At 44.9% G+C, this 17845-nt stretch overlaps 1 long non-coding RNA gene and 1 pseudogene across 2 annotated transcripts in view; both read right to left on the bottom strand.

The window, feature by feature from the left end:
• Gm35814 overlaps window positions 1-17845 on the bottom strand; it is a 109395-nt gene that overhangs the window by 59265 nt on the left and 32285 nt on the right. The window lies entirely within an intron of this gene.
• Window positions 6741-9936, bottom strand: Gm7575 (predicted gene 7575; annotated as a pseudogene).

Below are 17845 nucleotides of genomic sequence, written 5' to 3'. Positions count from 1 at the left end.
CCATATCTTACCTTCCTAGTTCTGGGACTGTGGATGTGTGCCACAAGGTCCAGCTTATGGTAAATATTTAACAAATAGCTAAGAGCCCCCTTCACTTCAAAAAGATAACTTGGGAAACTCTTTCATTGGTCAAGTTTCTGAAGGCTAATGAGCCTTCCCTTTGCCAGACTTGTCCCACAGAGATTTCAAATGGCTACCAAAGTTGTAAGTGAGAAGCCGGCTAAGGACCACTTTCCCCTGGAATAAAAATGTGGTCCATTCAAGTGTCCCCTGTCCTTGCAGTGTGCTTGGAAAGGCAGAGCAGCTCAATAGCATGCTGCAGGCAGAAATGTCTACAGCTTCTAAGATTGTGTGTATTTTTATGTATATAGGTGTTTTGTTTGAGGGAACACAAGTGGACATTGGATCCTACGGGACTAGTTACTAGAAGCTTGTGAGCTGCCCTGTAGAATTGAACTCACAACCTCTGAAAGAGCAGCCAGTGCTCTAAACTGCTGAGCCATCTCTCCAGCCCGTTTTCAGCTTTACATGAAGCTAGAGAAAGCAGACACCAAGCAGAGGATCCCCAGACTCACCAATGCTCTCCATGTTCACGCTGACTCCAGGATTTCCTTGACCCAGTGTCTCAGATGCAGGGGCCTCTTGGCCCTCAGAAGCCCAAGGTCTGGCCAGGCCCTTTTTTTTTTTTTTTTTTTTTTTTTACTTTTTCCATGATGTCCATAGTGCTAATGGATGATGTGAAAGGCCTAGTGACAGACACCAAAGGTGGCCTTCTTTCCATTCTATCATTCAAGGAAATACAGGCCAGGTCAGGGAGGTCACATAGGCAAGTGGAGGAGGTCACAGTCTTTGCCTTCTTAGTGAACAACTCCGTGGTCCAGTTGTTCAGGCCCAGGCCCTAGGTACTGTTCTCTCATGAGTCATTTCCAACCCACAGGAAAGTCTCTAAACCCTCCCTTCAAGGTAGATCGGAGTCTGATGCCTTCCCAGCAGCTCCTTTGCCTCCACCTAGCCCACCCACCAGCCTGTGTGGTCGTGATGACATCTGTCACACCTGGATTCCCTCAGTCCGTCCTCTAGCAACATGGGGACCTTGATCTGTCCTTTCCTCCCTTGTTTCTTCTCCTTCTTCTTTTTCCTTCCTTCTACATTCCTCCATTTATTTATTTATTGCTGGTGGGAACTGTAGGGTGTGTGTGTGAGTGTGTGTGTGTGTGTTAATTAACTTAAACTGTTTTCCTCTTCTTGAGCCCTTCATATGACCTCCAGCTCACACAGAGCCAGACTCAAGGTCTTTCCCTAAGCCTGTACCTAGCCATGTTCTCCAGGCACCCTGGCCTCCTCCAGAGCACACACAGATGGCAAGGGGGCAGATTTGGGTTTTGCCTTTCAGTCTTAAGTTTCCCCTTAGAAATTAGCACTGGATATTGCAAGGCTGCAGCAGTGCCTGGCTTTCCTCACTCCTGGACGGGTCTTTGCAGGCCACCTGGATGACTCTGTGTGAACTCCAAGATCCTTCCTCCAGCAGGTGTTTCTGCTCCTCCCACCACCCCCACAGGCCTCAGCAAACACACAGGGCCACAGTGAGGACACACACTCTTTCTATTACTGTAGGTGGCAGAGCGCCCAGAGGCAGAGCAGTGCTGGCATTTAGGGAAACTACAGCCTGAAAGAGACACCAAGGCACAGAGGTCCCGGCACACTTGCAGCTCGTACTGAGAAACAATCTGGAAACCGAGTGTGGCAGGAGAGTATGAAGCCAGCTTGGAACCAACGCCAGGAAAAGTGGTCATCTGTTTTGACCAGAACCAGGCCTCTGGCCTCCATCTCCTTCACAGGTTGGGGGCTCTACATGTTATGGCTCATACCTGGCACAGACAACCCCAAATTCCTTCTCCTGTGCCCTCACTTTCTGGTGGCCTGGGCTCAGGAGGGCCTGCTCGGTCATTAATACAGACAGCCAGTTTTATAACCCAGCTCCACCCCACATACAGATTGCACACAGTAGGCGCCTCACCCCCTAAGTACTTGCAGAAATGAGGTACACCTGCCAACAAGGCCCTTCACTTCCTGCTTCTCCACCTCAGCTCCCTGTTTCTTTTGATTGGAAGTACAGAAGACACATTCTGTGTGCTCAAGGCCTAGTCCTCTAACAGTATAAGTGCTCACTTCCACTTCTTGCCTTCCTGTCCTTTTGGAAGGACAAAGGGGTCTGACTCCAAGAAACAGTCTCCTGGAGTCAGGAGAATTCCTGGAATGGGCTGGGGTCCAGCCTAAAAAGGAAAAAGAATTCTAGGTGAAGGCAGAGGGAAGCAAGGGACAGATCAAAGAGAGCCTGGACAGGGTCAGACATGAGGAGGGCCACAGGGAGACAAATGAGACCTTCTAAGGGGTCAGCCCAGGGACAGGGTGCCGGCACAGAGCTCAGGCAGGCACACTGGCCAGGAGACAGCTCATTGCAAGGAGACACTAGATGGCAAAAGATAAGAGGTGTAAATTAATGGAGAAAAGACCAACCAGAGATAAGGGTATCACACTGTAATTAAAAACGTATAGCCTTGCCATCTCCAAGGTTGGTGGCGCCCCATACTCTCCGTGTCTGAGATGAGAGGTAGCTGAGACCTAGGTGGGGCAGAAATGGGGACAGTTAATTATTAGCTCCCAGCAGGAAGACTTGGAAGCTGACTCATCCTCCTCCCAGGCAGGAAGAGTGCCTGAGCTAAAGTCCCCAGATGAGGTGAGTGGCCAGCGTAGCCCATGAAGAGCCCTGCACCCTCTGGCTTTTGTCAGGGCCGAGCCTCATTTCTTAGGCTGGCCAGGTTCACCAGGCTTTTATTATTCTTCGAGTTGATGGCAGTGGTTGCTCCTAATCTGGGTTCTAACATTTTAACCTCATACAGTGGCCTATGCCTACTACAATCCCAGCTGTCTAGAGGCTGAAGCAGGAAGATTGCCTTGCATTCAAGATCAGCCGGCCAGCCAAGTCTACATGGCAAGGTCCTGGAGCTTTGGGAGATTTTGTTCTCATTGTTCTATACCACATGCTTACCCGGTGTGAATGCAGCCTGGCAGTAATTGTGAGAACTGCCCTTCATGGACAGTGGAGAGAGGAAGGAATCATTTGATCCAAGAGAAAAGAAAGCAAAAAGAGGGGGACTAAGACAGAAATTTATAGATCAAAAAGTTGTTTTCTTATTATGGGGGTTGGAGAAATGCTTCCATGGTTAAGAGCACGTCTGTGCTTTCAGCGGATCTGAGTTCACTTCCCAGCACACACATTGGGAGACACTCAATGACCTGTAACCCCAACTCCAGGAGGTCGCCTTCTGGCCTCAACTGCACACATGTGGCATATACTCAGACATGCAACACACATGCACACATAAAGATAAATCTTTTTAATTTTTTTATTTTAAGATGTCTGCATAAAGACACTCCCATTTCTTTTTTTAATATAGATTAAAAATCCCCAAATTAAGAAGAAATTAGCATAAATTAGAAAGTTCAGTGAAAGTGAAAGATCCTAAAACCCAAACAAGAAAAAAAGAGAGCAAGAGCCAGTGAGTAAATGCCAAGGGACACGAAGAGGAGGTGAGCAGGTACTGCAGTGTGCACTGTGTGGGTGGGAAGAGGAGGTGAGCAGGTACTGCAGTGTGCACTGTGTGGGTGGGAAGAGGAGGTGAGCAGGTACTGCAGTGTGCACTGTGTGGGTGGGAAGAGGAGGTGAGCAGGTACTGCAGTGTGCGCTGTGTGGGTGGGAAGAGGAGGTGAGCGGGTACTGCAGTGTGCACTGTGTGGGTGGGAAGAGGAGGTGAGCGGGTACTGCAGTGTGCACTGTGTGGGTGGGAAGAGGAGGTGAGCGGGTACTGCAGTGTGCGCTGTGTGGGTGGGAAGAGGAGGTGAGCGGGTACTGCAGTGTGCGCTGTGTGGGTGGGAAGAGGAGGTGAGCAGGTACTGCAGTGTGCGCTGTGTGGGTGGGAAGAGGAGGTGAGCAGGTACTGCAGTGTGCGCTGTGTGGGTGGGAAGAGGAGGTGAGCAGGTACTGCAGTGTGCGCTGTGTGGGTGGGAAGTGATCTATTTGCTTGGTAAAATTCCAACAATAGTCAGGTAGCAGAGTCAGCGACCAATGAGGAAGACAGGTGTAAGACTGTGCTAAAAGCAGAGCTGCTTGATTGTCTCAGAAGCCATCAGGCAAGTACTAACCACCCTGACCTGGTTGTGTTACCTCACACGTTCACTTAATAAAACATGAGATTTGTTTTCTAGAGAAGTCACATGACAGAAGCTTGATCCAGAAAAACAGTCTACAAGAATTCCAGAAATAGGTAAAAACAGAAAAGGAAGCGAAAGAGAGGTATTTGTGAAATAACACAAGAAGCCTTGAAGGGCCTGCGCCTTGGGTTTGAAGACTGAGTTCAGCCACAAAGACTAAAAGCCCTTATCCAGACCCATTACTGAACTCCTCAGCATCCCTTCACTGGACAGGATGCTCTTAGCATACGTGCATAGGAATATTACATTTTTGTTTTTTTTTTAATTAAAAGGCCAATATTCTGTTTATACTGACCTCAAATGAAGATAGTATCTTTGAAAATAATTAAATGAGGTGGGGGAATGAACCTTAATCGTTTTCTTTTCAACTCAAGCATTCTGCTGTTTAATTAAATAAACTTCTTGTTTAAAAATATATAAAATAATACAAGGAAATGTGAAGGGCGGCAGATAGGAGTGTCCTTGAATTTTGAAGCTCTGAATGATGCTGTGGTGCACAAGGGATGTCTGAGAGATATTGTCAGGACAGCTCTGGGCACGGGAGCCCAGGAGAGACACTGAAGACTGGACAGAGGCGATTGTCTGCAGTGAGCCTGAGAGCTTGGGAATGCGAGGCTTCCAGCTGAGACAACACAAAGATCAGCCTGGTAAAGCGGTAAAGCGGTACAGGACTGGCACAAACGATTCAACTAAACAGTAAACTACCAGGCCCAGGCTTAGTCAGGAAGATGCAGACACACAAGCACGGTACCAGAGTTTAGATTCTAGCACCTACCTAAAGCCTGGCGTATTGGGGGCTGGAAAGACAGCTCAGCAGTGAAGAATGTTTGCCGGAATTCATTTCACATCAGGTTGTTTCCAATGGCCTGTAACTCCAGCTTCAGGGAGTCTGAAACCCTTCTTTTGGCTTCACTTGCATGGCAGTACCCATACACACCAGACACACAAACTTACACATGAATAAAAGTAACATCAATCTTTTTAAAGAGAAAGAGGGTAGGTGAGTATGAAGTGGCCTAAACTTTCCTAAATTTGGTGGGAAAGAAACAAAGCTCCTGTTATCTACCCACCAGTCGCTATGAGCAATAACCCGGACAATGACAAAGCCAGCACTAAGTACACCATGCCCAACTTGCTGGAAACAGGACGAAGCTCAAAACATGGCTGAAGGTTGACGAACAGCAGAGAGATGAACCCCACTTTTGCCATCTCCAGCCTTATGTCTGACTTTTAGATATGTACTTGAAATGTTTATTTAATTTTGAATAGATGATGCATGAATATGCTTTTTAAACAATCTAATAATTCTGAATTAGAGTTCATTCCAAGAGCCATCAGAGTTACGTACACAATAAAGGATTTGTTGTACATAGTGATCTAACACAGGGGCTAGTAAAACACTCTATGTAATGCTATTATCTCAAATCTGATGGTAGAATCTGAAAGAAGATGAATAGAAAGTGGGGACATCAAGGATAAGCTGAAACCTCAAGTCTGCTTCAGCGTCAAAGATGGTGAAGCAAAGATGTCTGCACTCAGTGCAGTGACCTTCCTGTGCTGCAGGAGGCTCAGAGCTGTGCCCTTGGGATACCACAGGAGAAGCTGGTGTACTCTTCCCAACAGAAGAGTCAGAACCGGTCAATCAGTCAGAAAAGCTAAAATTTCTACCCGAGGGAAAGTACCCATTGCAAACTCAGACAGAGCTGCCTCCTATCAGCTCTGGAAGCCAGCAGGCAACAAAGCCAGAGGGCCTTTGCTTCTCCCTTCCAATCCCTTTGGAGGCCTACTCTAACTGGAAAGGTACAGCATAAAGCATTCTGGGAAATATGGTTGAGCTGAACCAAGTCAACACCCTACAAAGGGGCATAACACATAACAGGGTTCCAATTGGAGACTGTCTCTCACAGCCTATCCTCTCCATTTCCCTGTCCTTGAACGGTAGCCAACATCAGCTAACAATTTCTTATATTTCATACCTAAAATATTCAACATACAGCACATACATGTACACACATGCACACAGTTGGAAAGCATATGTTAGGCAAAATAAGCCTAATTTTCAAATTATCTGGTACTTGCTTTTACACTAAAGATTACTTACTGGACCAGCAAGATGACTCACAATGTGAGAGCCCTTGCCACACAACCCGAAGCTGAGCTTATGCTCCCAACCCACCTCAATTAAGCCAGCTGAGATGGCTCACTTCTATAATGCCAGCCCAAGCCCTCTTACAGTGTTATAGGAGGCAAGGCAAGAAAGTCAGCCTGTACTTGGCACAGTGGTGGTAGCAGAAATAACAGGAGAGACCCTGCCTCAAAAACAAGGCAGATAGAACCAACTTCCAAGAATTTGTTCTTTGATCTACATAGTCTCAGTAGCACCCCTCTCCCTCTGCCCCCACTCTCACTCACACATACACGCTCCCACACATAATATTATATATATGTAATATATACAATATCTGTTTTATTCCAAGGACTTTATTGAGAGCAGTTTTGCAATTTAGATTTTACAATTAACATTTTACAAATCAGAAATGCCTCAGCATAAGTTAGAAACACCTCAGAACACATTAGACAATCCTTCTTTACTTCTTTGGATTTTTCTGCTCCATGCTGAGCTCCTGAGAGCATTTTTCTTTTCAGCTTCATTGTCATCTTCCTTAGAAGATGACGAATCACATTCCTGACATAAATATCATAGCCTGTTTGTTTAGGAGATTTTTTCAAAGGAGGATCTAAGTAGTGTGCATTCATCACATCTGACGAGACTCTCATTATCTCCAGCTCCTTTGCAAGTTGAACATTCAGTTCTTAAGTCCTCAGCCTTGGCTTCTTCTGTAGCACAGACTGCCTCTGCCTCCTTTCCCTAGGAACTCTTTCCTCTTGCTTCGCTTTCGTCCTCTGGTTCTCGTGTTCCTGATTAGAATCTGCTTGGGTTCTGGTAGCACATCCTGTGGAGCAAACTTCGCTGGCTCCTTAATGTGTTCCCTTGATCATTTGGTTCCCTCTGGCAAAATTTCCATGGCCATCTCTGCTCCATGTCACTGCTCCCTGCCTGGTCACACTCTGAGCATTGCCAATAACTGTTTTTCGTCTTTCTCAGCATCCTTGTAAGAGGAGGACCAAGGCAGCTGAGATGATAATGCAGTTTACAGGTGTCACACAGTAAAAGAAGATGGTGATCATGGTTCTTCTTACTAAGTCCACAACTATAGCACTGTAGGGAGAGTAGATGTCCTTTGTGTGCCTCCTGCTTTCTTACTTGGTTTCCTTTCCTTAGGTGCTCATAAGATTGCTAGTATATCCAACTTCTGCCCTGTAATTGGGCCAAGTAAGACCCATATCCCTTGCCCTTCACTTTGAAGTTTCCCATTCAGATTTTGCAGTTCCTCTAACGGTTCACAGAGCTTATTATATTCTACATGAAGCTTTTCTTGCTCATTATCCTTTATATTCTTTTGTTCAGTCATATTTTCCTCAATTTGAATAATGTGCATATTTCTCTCAAAATAGTAATTCATAAATTCAGCAGTGAGAGCTGGCTGCTATGCTTCCGCCTTCCATCCACACTAGAACTAGTATCTGAGTTGTCCACTGGAAAGATATCCTTACTTATTCCTAGCAGTTCTGCTTACAAATGGCCGTAGCACTACTTGTGAGTGGCCTGGGTAGCTTTTCCCCTGGAACCCAGGCTTGTGGTCTGGTAGATTGAGCCAGCTCTGCCTTGGCATGATATTGCTATAGTTGGGCATTGATCCTTGCCTGTGCTTCAGGGAATAGCTGTTCTCTCTCTCTCTCTCTCTCTCTCTCTCTCTCTCTCTCTCTCTCTCTCTCTCTCTCTTGCAATGACATTTTACAATAGGATTGTAGAGCCAATAGTTTTTTATAGATTTTTCTTTTCCATTTTCTGGATAACCTATCTGCATGCTGCTTACAATAAACAAAAAATGGATCTGCTATATCCTCTTCCGCTGCTGCCTCTGAAAGCAGACCTTCCTTCTGGGCACAGGTAACATGAAAATAGGTTCTACACATGCCTGCATTACAGCTAATGCAAACCCCAGTTCTAACAAAGCGAGGATCTTCACAAAAGCTACACTCCTTGGCACCATATTTAGAATAGTTCATTTCTGTTAATGTTACTGGTTATAATTTATCAGTATCTCCAAAGGCTACTTTAGGAACATATAGGGCACAAAAAATGTGGACCCACCTTCCAGCATCCATCTCCTTGAAAATCCCATCCTGATTAGGACATAGCTCACAGCTAGGAGATACACCACATTTATAGGCATCACAAAAACAAGTCTCAGTGGCGTTTTCAGAAGCCAAACTCATAATAGACTTACTCTCTCCATCGACTCCATAAAACCTTCATGAACTGTAATGCCACAATTGTCACACTGAGTTATTTCATCTGCATCTTTACTATTCTCTCCAAGATAAACACAGCAAATCGGAATGTGGTCCATTTTCTGAGAACTCCAGTTCTGACTCTTCTCAAGAATCAGCGAGTCCTCAGTGCTCTTGCTTTAAGATAGGGTCAGGCTATCATTGGCCAGTTCCTCAGCAGCAGCACTGTTTCTGCTAAGAACTTTACTCCTCTTCTTCTTCTTGCCACCTGCTTCGCTAGCAGGGCTGCTATGGTCTTCATCATTGCCCTCATCATTCTCATCTTCCTCACTCCTGCTTCCCTCATCTTCATCATCTTCAATGTCTCCATCACTGCCCTCCTTCTGAGATGCTGATCTCCCCTTTTTCTTTACTACAGTAGGTCTCCAGTCATTATCATCCTCACTGTCATAATCATCCATAGCATTCAGTTCTTCCATGGATACAAAGTCCAAGAGGGGACGGTTCCGACGAAGATTCCATTTGGGCTCACTGACTTGTTCCTACATGGTGGTGGTGGTGATGGTGGTGGTGGTGGTGGTAGGGACAGAAGGGGAGGTGACAGCAGGAGGGCTTGTGGCTGGTGCGGTCAGCAGCAGAAGCAGCTGCACTATCAGATACTGTTGCTTTCTCTTTGTCCTTCTCCCTTTCCTTTTTTTTCTCCTTCTCTTTCTCCTTTTTCTTTCTAGGTCTTTCTCCATTTCCTTCTTCTTCCTTCTTTTCCATTTTAATTAACTGTTTGTCTGATGAAATTATTTCCTCTGAAGAATTTTTAAGCTGTTCTTCTTTTACTTGAATATCTTCATTCAGTTCTTCTAAAATGTTTTCCTCGGAATCACTACAGGAACCTTTTTCACTGTTCACTTCTATTACCACACTCTTCAGAATCCGAAGCATCTCCAACTTTAAAATCACTGTCATCATCATAATCAAGAGCTTCCAGGAGAGAAGCGGCCAAAGGCTTCACCTGCCTCCTCTTGGAGCTGCGATCCATAAGGAATCCGTGAGATGGTCGTTTGAAGACCTAGGGAAAGCTGCAAGAGGCAAAGCAGCAGGGACATGCAGAGGGTCAAGGAGACAAGTTGGAGAGCAGCTATTTAGGCAGGGCAGTGCACCAACCAAGCAGGAGTGACCCCAGGGGCGGGCTACCATACCTCCCCCTACACCCTGCGCTCCCCAGCCAGGGAGCAGCGCCAGGCCCCAACAGGCCGCCCTGCGAGGAGAACTGCCCAGGTATATATATCTTAAAGTAAATACATAATTGTATTATACCCACTGATCAGTATCTTCTCCTTTTCCTTTGAACTAAACAATGTGTTTTAGAAAATAGTCTATGTACCACGTTAAGGCTGATGAGCTGAATGGCCAGCCAACACTTGGAGAAGGATTTGACATCCTTAGCCTTCTGGAAAACAGAAGTTAAAACTGCCCTGAGATTTCATTTCAGCAGAGTCACAATGGCTGTGATCAAGAAGATAAAGTATCACAAATATGCTGAGGATGTGGAGAAGGAGACACTGAATCATTTCTGGTGGGAGAGTAAACGTGTGCAGCCACTGTGCAAATCAATAGAGATTGCTCCAAAACCTGAAATCAGAACTGTCGTATAACCCAGCTATTCCACTCCTGGGTATATGCCCAAAGAATTACAAATCTACACCCCACAGAAATTTGTGCATTAACGTTCATGGCTGCATTAGTCACAATAGCCAGAAAATGGAGCCAGCATCCATCAACAGATGAATGGATACTGAAAATGTGATATATATACACAATGGAATATTGTGCAGCCATAAAGAAAGACAAAATCATGACATTTGCAGCAAAGTGGATGCAGTTGAAACACATGTATTAAGCAAAATAGGCAAATATAAAAAGACACAGACTGAGTGTTCTTATATGTTGCAGCTGTATTTAAAATACCATGCGTGTATACATACACACACACATATATATGTATATATACATATACACATATGTATGTATATATGTGTCTGTTACAAAATTAGAGAGGGGAGCATGAGACAGGCGGAAGGGCTCTTAAGGAAGAGAGGAAACAAAAAGAATGGAGTATGTGGATAAGAAAGCTGCAGGGTACTAGCTTCGTGCTACAAATGGAGGAGGTGCCACTGGGAGGACACAGGGCAGAGCAGCAAGGGAGAGCAGAATCTGATGGCACATATGTAGGAAGATGCAGTGGAGAAACCATTAAACTGCAGTTAACTGGAAAACTTAAAGTGATGTTTGGGATGAGAAATGTCCCCCATAGTCTGGGTATTTGAATACTTGGTCCCCAACTGATATAACTCTTTGGAAGTTTTAAGAACCATGGATTTTTTGGAGAAAGTGTCACTGAGAGCAGGCTTTGAGAAGTTGAAGAAAACCATTTTGAGTGGGCCCTCTATTCTTCCATGACAAACCCTAATCCCTCTAGAACCCAAATCAATTCTTTTTTATAAGTTGCCTTGGCCATGGTGTCTTTCACAGCAATAAAAAAATTAACCAACACACTTAATGAATAAATAACATAAAAATAAAAAGCAGTAAGGCAGGAAAATATGTAAAGATGCCTTTTTTCTTCATTAATTGAAAAGTATTTTATTGTAAGTATGTGTCATGATCTCTTTAACCAAACCCCAGCCCGGTTTATTTTTGAAATGTTGCTGTTTGACACAGTCGAGAAAGAGTAACCTTGTTGCTCAGTGTCAAGCTGGTTTGATATCAACCAGAATTGAGGTCACAGTAAGAAACCTATGGTGTGGGTGAGATAACCCACACTTGCAATCAAGTCCACCACTTAGGAATTTGAAGCAAGTTCCAGGACAGCCTAGTCTATCCAGTGAGCCTGTCGCAAACTACAACAAAATATGAAAACAGTACTGGTCAGCAATTATGAGATGCAAGAGTGTGTGGCTGCTTCCTACACCCAGTGGCCACTTGTCAAGTTTTCACCTGTGGATCTAAAGCTTTTCTCTTTGACCTTGGCCAAAGATGACAGGCTATAGCAACTGAGGATGTTGTAGGGTAAAGTATCTTCCTGGTGAACAGAAACCAATAAGTAACTCATTGTTCTTAGGATTGCTCCCTGAAAAATGCTCATCAGGAAATATCTGTTCCATACCTTACACACAGATATTGCATGGAGTAGAGAAATCTCCTGCATGTAAAATAGTGGCTGACAAGTTGCAAAGCCATTCATTGCTCCACAGCCTAATGTCACCCTGTGACTCTCAAAGGGAAGGCAAGCTGCTTGAGCAAAGAAAGGTGACACCCACAAAGTCAGATGAGCAGGTTCTTTTCTCAAGAACATTTTCATTGATTTTTCCATTATTGAATATTTGCTTAAAGGCCCTTTCACCCTTCATCCTAAATGGTTTTATAAAGGCCACAGTTGCTTCATTTATGCTTCTGAAGATTTGGCCCTCTCTGGAGAAAAAAAATATGTGTCTCTTAGGAGTGAGTGCAGAATAAACATTTTGACTTTTACAGCATAATAGTGGAGAAACTGGATGCACATGGAAGACAAAGGTAGAACCACTAACAACAACCCATCTCAAAGCAATGTGTAGTTCTGCTCTACAAGAAAAGCACTCAGGACCCAGAGAGGTGGTTCAGCAGGCAAAGGCATCTGCTGCCAATCCTGAGGACCTGAGTTCAATCCCTGGGGCCCACCTGATGGAAGATTTGTTCCCACAAGTAGTCCTCTAATCAAAATGTGTATGCTTAGTGTACACGCACACACAATATGATAGATAGATGATAGATAGATAGATAGATAGATAGATAGATAGATAGATAGATAGATAGGACAGATAGATGGGTTGGTGGACAGATGGACAGCCAGGTAAATATAGGATGAAGCAATGACTAAACAAACAAAAAGTCTTCAAGAACCAGACAGGGCTCTTGATCACAGAGCCTTCTACCTAGGGTCCCATCCCTCTAGAGAAAGAAGGCACCTTCTTGTAGCTATAGAAAGCAGTGACTGGACAACCCATAGTCTGGATTCCAAGCAGGCTTTGGTGGAATACCAGCCTGGAACCCCAGTACTAAGAAGGCTAAGGGTCATCACAAGTTCAGGGCCAACCCAAGCCAAAGAGATTCCATCTCAAAGTGGGCAGAGATGATGAATAGATTGACAGGTAGAAACTTGAGCCCAAACATGATTCCCAAGAGAAAGTATGTCTTTCACCTAGGACAAGCATAAAAGCAGGAAACCCTGGCAGGTGAGATGGCTCAGTGGGCAAAATGCTTGAAGTACAAGGACTGAGATTGATTCTCTAGAACCTGAGTAAAAGCACACGTGTATAGTGCCATCAGTCTGGCAGTGAGATGAAAGGTGGAGACAGAAGAATCACCACCCTCTGTCTGATGTAGCTCAAAGGTCTGCTGGCCTCATGGATGCAGTGTCGAACAACAAAAGGGAGACTGGGTCTCAAACAAGGCAGAGACCAATACCACGATCACCCTCTGACCTCCACATGGCACACAGGCACACTCACACACATACATGCACACAAATACACAGGTACACTCACACACATACATGCACACAAATACAGAAAGATTTTTTTAAAAAATGTATTTATTTATTATACGTAAGTACACTGTAGGTGTCTTCAGACACTCCAGAAGAGGGAGTCAGGTCTCATTATGAATGGTTGTGACCTACCTTGTGGTTACTGGGATTTGAACTCAGGACCTTTGGAAGAGCAGTCAGCGCTCTTAACCGCTGAGCCATCTCTCCAGCCCAAGATTTTTTTTTAAGTAAGCATTAAAATAAGGCAAATCAGTTGAGGGTCACATTAAAGAGACCCTGAAATGCCAGAATTATGAGAAAAAATTAAAGTTATTCAAATAAGGTTGAACCCAAAGGATAACTCTGTATGAAAATGCCTGGTAGGGACCCTGGGAAAGAGGTAGTATGGAGTCTAGATGGGGAACACTTGAATTAGTATTTGAGAATGGCTGGTTTCCAGGTCTGAGCTTAAGCTAGCTTATGAGCCTGGCCACTTACAGGGTTCAAAAGACTTACAAAAGCATTAGGAACTCTCTGCAGAGCCAGTCACTAGGCATGCGCCCCGCACCAAGGCTGGGTCTCGTGGGCTGCAACTCGGCACTACTGGCCTCTGATCCCCATTGCAAATCAACTAGAGCAAAATCCAAATAAGATTCACAGGGTCTGAGAGACCAATTCCTAATTAATGAGCTCTTGGCCCACAAGGAAGAGTAAAAACACAAGCAATAACAAAAGGAGGGGTAGATGGGGAAGGGAGCTGGCCAAAAGCAACGGTAAAACTACGCTGGGAGGACGGCCCAGGTCTAAAAGTAGCCCGTGGAACAGTAACTCAACCTTTCTGCAGGTTACCAAGTCAGTTGTGAGCAACGAACGGCTCTCTGGTTCCACGGTTTTAACTCAGACTGGCCAGCAGAAGATGAGATTACAGCTCTTACAGCTTTCCAAAATGACAGAAGAGTCCCCATCAGCTAATGCTTCTAGAGGGCTAAAGTGACGCGAAGCTAAAGCCAATGTCAGGGAGAGCCACACCAGGGTGACATGGAAGGGGAAGTCTCAGATGAAAGTGTCTGTCATGACAAGCTGGCCTCTGCTTCCATCGCTCTGAGTCCTAAGCACGTGGGGACCTTTTCTTTAGAGATCTCACAATCTAGAGAAGGTTTAGGCTCCTGTCAACCATGGGAACGTTAGAGAAGCAGGCTTCCAGGGCACAGCTGAAAAGCAGTTTAATCAGGAGCGAGAATTAAGAGCATTTGATAACTTCCATCTGCCTTCATATTTGCTATGCGTCCTCTTCTTTAATTCTATTCACTTATCTGTTTGTTATTCACATGTGTGGACCCGAGTGCTGAGGCAGTCCTGTGGCCATCAGAAGATGGCTTGTAGACTCAGTTGTCTCCTTCCATGGTCGTGGCAGGGATAGAATGCATGTGTGTCCTGGGCACCAGGTTTGTCAGACTGAGCCAGTCCATGGGCCCTGATGTATGTTCTTGCTGCTGATCTTCTTGTGCATGCTTTCTGGTACACCCTAGCTGGGTTATTACCTCACCTACAGGACAAACTTGTAAGAAGGAACACTAGTTAATTAAACACTTATTTAGAGCATTTACTTTATTAATGACTTAATTAGTCAATCAGTCTGTTAGCCAATGACAGACTCCTATCAACATGTGGTCAGTGTTCTTGAAATGTTTAGTGTGGCTTTGGGAACCTGTAATACCTCTTGTAATAGAAACAGTAGTACAGGGCTAGAGAGGTGGCTCAGTGGTTAAGAGCACTGACTGCTCTTCCGAAGGTCCTGAGTTCAAATCCCAGTAACCACACGGTGGCTCACAGCCATCTGTAACGAGATCTGATGCCCTCTTCTAGAGCGTCTGAAGACAGCTACAGTGTACTTACATATAATAATAAATAAATAAATCTTAAAAAAAAAGAAGCAGTAGGATAGATAAAGGCCAGTTTCCTGTGCCAGCTGGTAAAGTCTGTAATAACGCCCCTAATCAGCATGTGTGCTACTTTTAATAAAATGATATATATTAGAATTTTTAGCAAATTATTATTTTTAAACTATGAGTTACATTTGGCATATAATTACAAAGGCTACTATGACAAATTAACATGTGGTCATCTTTTTTATGCTTTCAAATAATTTGATGTCATCATCATCATCATCATCATCGAGACTGCACCTTCAGCATATGCCAGAGGGCAACCTTGTAGAGTCTGTTATTTCCTTCCATCTTTACATGGTTACATACAGCAAACTAAAGTCATCTGATCTCACCGCAAGAACTACCCACTGAGCCATCTTTGCTTGAGATGTTTCCAAGACAAAAGGTATGCTGAATTCTATTTTAGAACTTGATCTTAGAAAAAAGGTTAAACACACACACACACACACACACACACACACACACATAGACACATATACATACACATGCAGAAACACACGTACACACATACAAAAACACATATACACATATACACATATATACACATGCATAAACACATACATTCATAAAATACATATGCATACATATACATACATGCATACATACATAAACACATACACACATATGCACACCCTACTTGCTGCGGTAGAGTATACCTCCTTGGAGAATATTGTTTTCCGGGATGCCTCTAGTAAGAGAAAAAGCAGCTATTGGCGCCTACATGCAGGATGTTCCCATGTCCGAGGTACTTCTTGTTTTTGAAACAAGGTCTGACACAGCCCAGGCCTTGCTAGCCTCCTGAGTGCTGGAACATAGGTGTGTTCCCTCACATCCTTTTCCACGCTTGCAAGTTTTAACTTGAAAAATAAAAAGCCCACATAATTTCTTAAACAGTTACAGAACTTTTAAGTCAAATTCATATCCTTTAAATCGGATTATTTTCCAAAGCGGAGACTTGGTCCTTCCATCAAGAGTGTTGGAAGCACAATGGTCCTGTGTCTGCTCTGCCATTTGCCTGATGTCAGATAGGCAGCCTTCATGCCATTGTGGTAAACATTAAACACTAGAATAAAGACCAGCTCTGCCTTCCCCGCTCCTCTCTCTTTTCAAATGGGTCTCACTATATAGACCAGCAGAAACTGATCTTCCTGCCTCAGCCTTCCGAACCCATGCTACTGTAATGTGGCTGGTCCCACAGCCATCCTTTCATGTAAAACTTCAGTTCTTAAAATACATTCATTTATCTTTCTTTCTCTCTGACTTAGGATTAAAACTCTTTAAGCATGAAGCCCTCCATGGAAGCAAAATGGATGAAAGCAAGTAGAAATCCCAAGTCCCAGGCAGGCGATTGCCTCGTGCTCACCACTGCTGTCCTGGCCCCATTTCCCTGGGCTTGAATTCCAGCAGGCACAAGGGAAGCACTGCATTTCTTGTTTGCACTTTGCTAGCAGGTTAAAATTCTTGTTAGAAATCCAAAGTTTTGACTTCGGGAAAAGGTAAACAAAATCTTAATCTTCATTCAAACACTGTCTCAAATAATTTAATCTACCTTGCCAGCTCTATCCAAAGAGCTCTATCTTGCCAGCAGGACCTAACCCAGTTATACCCATTGGAGGGTACAATGTCCTTGGGGGGTGGGGGGGAAACCCAAAGAATTCCTATCTTCTTACTGAATGGCAGGATGCAGGGATACCCAATGCCCAGTGCTGAAACATGGTAATTTCTCTCCTGATTCTCTTCCTTTCGTCCTCCTTCCCTCTCTCCCCTCCCCTCATCCTTTCTCTCTGTCTCTTTCTCTCTCCCTCTCTCTACTTCCCTCTCCCTCTCCCTCCCCTTACCACTCCCTCTCCATCTCTCCCTAGCCTTCCCTCTCCCTCTTTTCCCTCTTCCTCTCCCTCTACCCCTATCCCTGCCCCCTCTCTGTCCCTCCGTTGCCCTCTCCCTCCTTCTCTCCCTCCTCCTCCCCTTTCTCTCCCCCACCATCTGTCCCTCTCTCTCTACCCCTCCCTTCTCTCCCTCTCCCTTTCTCTCTCCTTTTCTCTCCCTCTCTCTCCCTCTCCCCTCCTTCTCTTAGTCCTCCCTCTCCCTCCTTTCCATGCCCCTCTTCCTCTCCCTCTACCCCTACCCCATCTCTCTCTGTCTCTCCTTCTGTCTCTCTGTTTCCCTCTTCTTCTTCTTCTTCTTCTTCTTCTTCTTCTTCTTCTTCTTCTTCTTCTTCTTCTTCTTCTTCTTCTTCTTCTTCTTCCTCTTCCTCTTCCTCTCTCTCTCTCTCTCTCTCTCTCTCTCTCTCTCTCTCTCCCTTTCTCTCTGTGGTTATTCACAGAGGAGCAGTGGCAGCAGCAGCAGTCAGTGAAACCAAATAACCTTGGAGTCATCAGTTAATCATAAATCATTACTATTCTCTCCCAGACCTCAAGACCAGAGTTCGTCCTTCCCAGAGCAAGCCCACGTCCTCCTTTCGAGTAATGGATCAGACAGCCCCAACTCAAACACGAGTCATGCAGACTTATCAGCACTGCCTGGAGTAGAAGTGGGAGGGCACAGGGGAGAGAACAATCGCGCCCTGGCTGGAGGGACAGCGATATCAGGCTACCATCAGAACAGGGCCAGAGCTTGTTTTCCTTTCTGCGGAGCCTCTGAGCTGGTTGCCGTGTACAGTACCAGGCAGTGTAAAAGGTGGCCGTGGGGTTCCTCTGTTTGTGAGGCCTGT

This window comes from Mus musculus, chromosome 18, assembly GCF_000001635.26.
Source record: "Mus musculus strain C57BL/6J chromosome 18, GRCm38.p6 C57BL/6J".
NCBI classification, from domain to species: domain Eukaryota; kingdom Metazoa; phylum Chordata; class Mammalia; order Rodentia; family Muridae; genus Mus; species Mus musculus.
This window is presented reverse-complemented; position numbering and strand designations above follow the sequence as displayed.